This window comes from Myotis davidii, unplaced genomic scaffold, assembly GCF_000327345.1.
Source record: "Myotis davidii unplaced genomic scaffold, ASM32734v1 scaffold560, whole genome shotgun sequence".
NCBI lineage: Eukaryota > Metazoa > Chordata > Mammalia > Chiroptera > Vespertilionidae > Myotis > Myotis davidii.
In genome coordinates this window covers 1,714,028-1,720,084 of record NW_006294418.1, presented here as the reverse complement: position 1 = coordinate 1,720,084, position 6,057 = coordinate 1,714,028, and positions in this window count along the sequence as shown.

Genomic DNA, 6,057 nt, shown 5'->3' with positions numbered 1-6,057 from the left:
TGGGGGGAGGGGCAGTTAGGGGCAGTCAGTCAGACAGGCAGGTGAGTGATAAGGAGCCAGCGGTCCTTGATTGTGAGAGGGATGTCCGACTGCCGGTTTACGTTTGATCCCTGGGATAGAGCCTAAACCAACAGTTGGACATCCCCAGAGAGGTCCCGGATTAGAGAGGGTGCAGACTGGGCTGAGGGGATCCTCCTACCCCCCTGCATAAATTTCGTGCACCGGGCCTCTAGTTCTAACATAAGATTCATTTTGGTGTTGGTATTCGTTGATTGTTTTTCATATTCAACTTGTTTTTTGTTGTTGTTGTTGTTGTTCTTACTATATGCTATAGTGGGTTTTTTGTGGGGGGTTTTTGTTGTTTTGTTTTGTTTTTTATTTTGTCTCTTATGTTAGGAGACTCTTGATCTTAATTCACTTGCTGTGACTTTGTCCCTTTTGTGGGTAGGAGAGACTTAGTCATGCAAGTATCCAGAGGTTTCCTGGATCAGACCACTTGTTGTATCTTGTTTCTTCCACCAGCTCTGCCATTCAGGTGTCCATTGCTGGATAAGGGGAGTTTCTAGGTTGTTTATTTCTGGCAGGGCTATCAGTTGATCCCCTTACCAGTGTCAGACTCCCCAGACATTGTCAGAGAGACTTCTGTGTGAAGAGGAATGGCCTGCCTTCTGTTGTTAGTAAGGGTTTGGGAATCCCAGGTCTAATGGCCTTCCTCTGTTGCATGGAGGGACACAAGATGTCCTATTGTCATCTGTATCTTTAGCCTGTTGTCATAAAACAGTGGTCTTTCTCATACCTCCTTTCAGAGTTCTGAGCTTTTTCTTGTAACATTTCCAGAGTACATAGTTACTTTAGAGGGAAAATGCAGGGAAAACATGACTTCATACCTTCTTGCTTGGGTCTATATCATCTTAAAGTCTCTCAATTTGCTTTTTAACATGTACTGATATATAATAATTAAGAAAACTTGTTTTTTAAAAGTATAGTTAAATTTTTTTTGGAAGTAATATAAAAACCATTATAGCTGTAACCTGTTTCAAAACATTTTTTTTTCTTAAGTCCACATGATTCTCTAGCTTCTATTGTTTTCTTGGTTTAAAGTGTGGTCTGGCCACTATTGATGTTGAAATAAAAATAACAGCTATCATTTTTACAAAACACATGCAAAATAAACAATATTTTCTTCTTGAATGAAGAGAAAACTAAACCTCTGAGAGATTCACTTAACTACAAAGAGTGTGAGGCTAATGGTACTCATGGACTAGGAGTCAAATGAAGATCTCTTTTGTTTAATATGTTACTTTTTTCCTTACAACCCAATTTCATGATTTTAGACTCAGCCTTCTAAAATCCCACAGATATATAAGAAAATATTCACCTGGAAATTCTCAACATGAATGAGTTGTTTTTTCTCAAACGAGATATGTTCAATGGGAATATGAGCCATAAGGTATGGTTTGAAGTAGATTTCTAAATTTCTCATTTATTTTCAATAAGCCTTAGATTTAATCATTTGAACTCTCAATTTTCTTACTGTATTTCATAATAATTACTTCATAGTGACATTGTGGTGATTAATCAGAAAAATAATGCAAAACATCTAGAGTTATTTCTGACAAATAACAGGCACTCAGTAATGATATATTATTTTTATTATTGCTATTGATATAATGGTGATAATAATAAAAATGATGAAGAAGAAAAATAGGAGAAAGAGTGAAAAGATTCTTCAAAAATATTGAGGTAGTATAAAAGGAATATTCTAGCCTAACACATCAACTAGAGTTAATTATGTTAGTACAGATGAGAAATATGAGAAAACCTGAATATATAATGAGAAAAATCATTACGTTAAAATGAGTGAAGCAAGAGGAAATGAAAATAATTTTATAGACTCAAATCAAATTTTCCTCAGCAGCATCTACTTTCCATGCAAAAGCAGGGAAGTGAGGAAAAATCACATTGGGAATTCGGGGAAAGGAAAAAATGAGTTGAATACATTTAAAAATCTTCAAAAAATTTTTTTAAAATATATTTTATTGATTTTTTACAGAGAGGAAGGGAGAGAGAGAGAGAGTCAGAAACATCGATGAGAGAGAGACATCGATTAGCTGCCTCCCGCACATCCCCTACTGGGGATGTGCCCGCAACCCAGGTACATGCCCTTGACCGGAATCGAACCTGGGACCTTTCAGTCCGCAGGCCGACGCTCTATCCACTGAGCCAAACCGGTTTCGGCTTCAAAAATTTTTATCAACAACTAGTTGAAAGCTAAGAATGGATCACCAGTTCAGCTTTACAATTGTGGAAATTTCATGTATATTCTGCTCAGTTAAAGTCTCCAAAAGCAAAAGGCTCTGCCATGTTGGAAGAGCTGAAACATCTGAATAATATTTCCATTAAGTAAGGAACTGAAATTTAAATGTTGATGGCAATGTAAAGGAGGAAAGGAACATGCAGAATCTGTGGCTGCTTCTGAAGATCAATAGCAAATATCCAATGCATAGCACATTTGAGGAATGAAATGGAAAATTATAAATAATCTGATCTAATAGAGTTATTTTACCGACATGGGATCTGAGGCTAAAAATACACAAGATGAAAATTGTGATATTTCTCACTGATGCAAATTGCTGAGGGAAAAGGGCAATAACACAAAGCAGAGCACCCTATTTCTGGAATCATGTCCATAGATAATGGCAATTACCGAAGACCGCCTGTAGAAATAATAATATAGATGTCCCAATCATCCCGAGACAGATATCCTGAAAGTATACCGTGAAGAAATTTTGTTCTAAAAGATCGTGAAATTTTCTCCGCGCGTTTTGACATAAAAACAAACAGGTAAACAAATTAAAAAATATTTGCAGTTAACTTTTTGAAAAGTCATTAATTATTTCATAATTTGACAATACATTCTCAATGATCTCTTTTAAATATGTTTTTATTCATTAAATAAACATGTGGCCAAAACCGGTTTGGCTCAGTGGATAGCACGTCGGCCTGCGGACTGAAGGGTCCCAGGTTCGATTCCGGTCAAGGGCATGTACCTGGGTTGCGGGCACATCCCCAGTGGGAGATGTGCAGGAGGCAGCTGGTCGATGTTTCTCTCTCATCGATGTTTCTAACTCTCTATCTCTCTCTCTTCCTCTCTGTAAAAAATCAATAAAATATATTTTTAAAAAAACATGTGGCTGGTATAAGTAATACATGCTGGACATGGGACACATAAAATGGAGTATGGTCTTTCCTCACAAGCATTTTAACAACTAGTGAAACAGATACATCATTCATTATACTGTTTAACCCCATACAAGACAAAACAAATACTTAGTTCATGTTGGTGACATAGTGATTAGAAAAGGCTTTCTAGAGGACTTGGTTTCCAAATATGGCATGACTTCGTGGTGGTGATGGAGGAAGAAAAAGATGTTTCAGACATGAACAATAGCACAGACATATGGAAATTATTTTGTGCATAACCCAAAACAATAGGTTGGGGCAGTGGGAGCCCAACATTCTGGAGAGGATTGGGTATATTGATATCTGAGACCATGCTACAATTCTAAATTTAAGCCAGTATTTAAATGTGTTTGGTGCCATTTTAAGAGCTAACAATTATTCTAAGTACAAAAAGAAGGCACAGAAGTTTGTGGGAGAGAAATGGCAATTTGATTTTTAGTTTTGGAGAACAGCTGACTGCTACATGATAGGTTGATGTGAGAGGGTAGAAGCTAAAGAGGAGTGCCCATCTGGAAATCAACCAAACAATTCCAAAACGACCTAGAAATGAGAAGAACCTGGATTCAGATAGTTACTATGGGCATAAAGAGAAATATGTAACAAATGATATCATCAAGAAAGTAAACATGCAGGAGGCAACTGAACAAAGATTGTCTCTCATCATTGATGTTTCTATTTCTCTCTCCCTCTCTCTCCCTCTCTGAAATCAATAAAAATAAATATTAAAAAAGAATAATTAAAATGTAGCAATAAAAAGTTAACAATTACAATATCAGGAAATTATCTGTATAGATATTTCCTCAAAATTTTGCAAATACCCAGTAAACACAGGAAAAGACAATCAATAGCATTAGCCATTACAGAAATGCAAATCAAAACCACAATGAGATACAGAACTTCACACCTACTAGGATGGTTATAATGAAAAAGAAGGCTAATAATAAATTTAGTGAAAGATGTGAAGGAACTAGAATCCTCATACATTGCTAGTGAGCATATAAAACGTCACAGCCACTTTGGAAAAACAGTTTGGCAGTTCTTCAAATATTAAAGTTAGAGGAGTTAGCATATTACCCAGCAATTCCAATCCTAGGTATATTAACAAGAGAAATGACAATGTGTGTCTACACAACCACTTGTACATGAATGTTCAGAGAAGCATCATTCATTACAGCTAAAAGGTATAATAAACAACCGAAATGTCCACTAATTGATGAATGTGTAAGCACCATGTAGTATACAAAGGAATATTATTTGGCAGAAAGAGATATGTGCTACAACATTGATAAACATTAACAACCTTATGTTACATGAAAGAAACAAGGCAAAAAGAGAAAGATTACATTTTATATTATTCCATTTATATGAACTGCCTGGAAGAAGCAAATCTATGAACAGCAGATTAGTGGTTGCCTAGGAGAGGAAGGGTTGAGAGGAAAGTGGGAAATGATTGTTAATTGATCATTCCCCACTCTTCTCTTTTTTTAGATGGGTGATGAAATATTCTAAAATTGTGATGGTGGTGGCACAACTCTGTAAGATTACTAAAAAACATTTCATTTTAATCATCAATGTATTAACTGTATACCGCTTAAATTATATTTCAATAAGGTTTTTAAAAGGAGTGGGTGAATTTGAATATTTTAGAAGTAAATCAACAGAATTTAGTAATTCATAGACAGAGTGTTGATGAAAAAAGTTGTCAATAAAATGCCACCTGTGATAGATCTTTGTGACTGTGGGTGGCATTGCCACTATCTATAATTGAAAATTATAATTAAAAATGTAGTTGGAAGGACATATTTGGGGAGAAAAAATTAAATTTTATTTCAGGCATGTTTAATTGAGGTGTTGATTTCTTTAGTTTTTCTTTGTCATTCACTCTTGGTGTTGTGTTGTACATAATATAGATTTGGGCAGATTTATAGTGACACCTATCCATGATTATTATATCATACAGAATATTTTCATTGCCCTAAAAATTCTCTGTGCTATGCTTATTCATTTCTATCTCCCTTGACCCCTGCCACAACCCTTGGCAACCACTGAACTTTTCACTCTCTCCAGTTTTGCCTTTTCAAAAATCTTACCTAATGATAGACAAATATGGTAATGGACCATACCTTCACTACTCCTCCCATTGGCTAATCAGCAAGATATGCAAATTAACTGCCAACAAAGATGGCAACCGGCAGGCACAGAGGTGGAATGGGCAGGAGCCTTGCTTGCTCCAGTGATGGAGGAAGCCAAGGTTTCCACCTCCCATGGCCAGCTCTAAGCTACACTCAAAGCACCAAAGTTTCAATTATAGACGGTAAATAAACCCCAGATACCTGCTTTCAGCCAGCTGTGGCCACTGAACTGGAGCTTTGGGTTGCCCCTGGTGATGGAGGAAGCCAAGCCCTGGTCTGCTCTGAGCTCCACTCCAGGCTACAAAGTTTCAATTATAGAAGGTAAATAAATCCCAGGGAAAAAAAGAAAAAAAGGAGAGGCTGGGAGCTTCTGTCACTGGGGAGGCTTGGCCAGCCTGAAAACGGCCCTCAGCCCTTCACCCAGACTGGCCAGGCACCCCAGTGGCACCCCAGTAGGGGATCCCCACCCTGAAGGGCAAACTAGCCGGCGCCCACCCATGCACCAGGCCTCTATCCTATATAATAAAAGGGTAATATGTAAACTGACCCTAACAGCAGGAGGACTGGGAATGACTGGTCACTATGACACACACTGACCACCAGGGGGAAGACGCTCAATGCAGGAGCTGCCCCCTGGTGGTCAGTGCGCTCCCACAGGGGGAGCTCTGCTCAGCCACAAGCC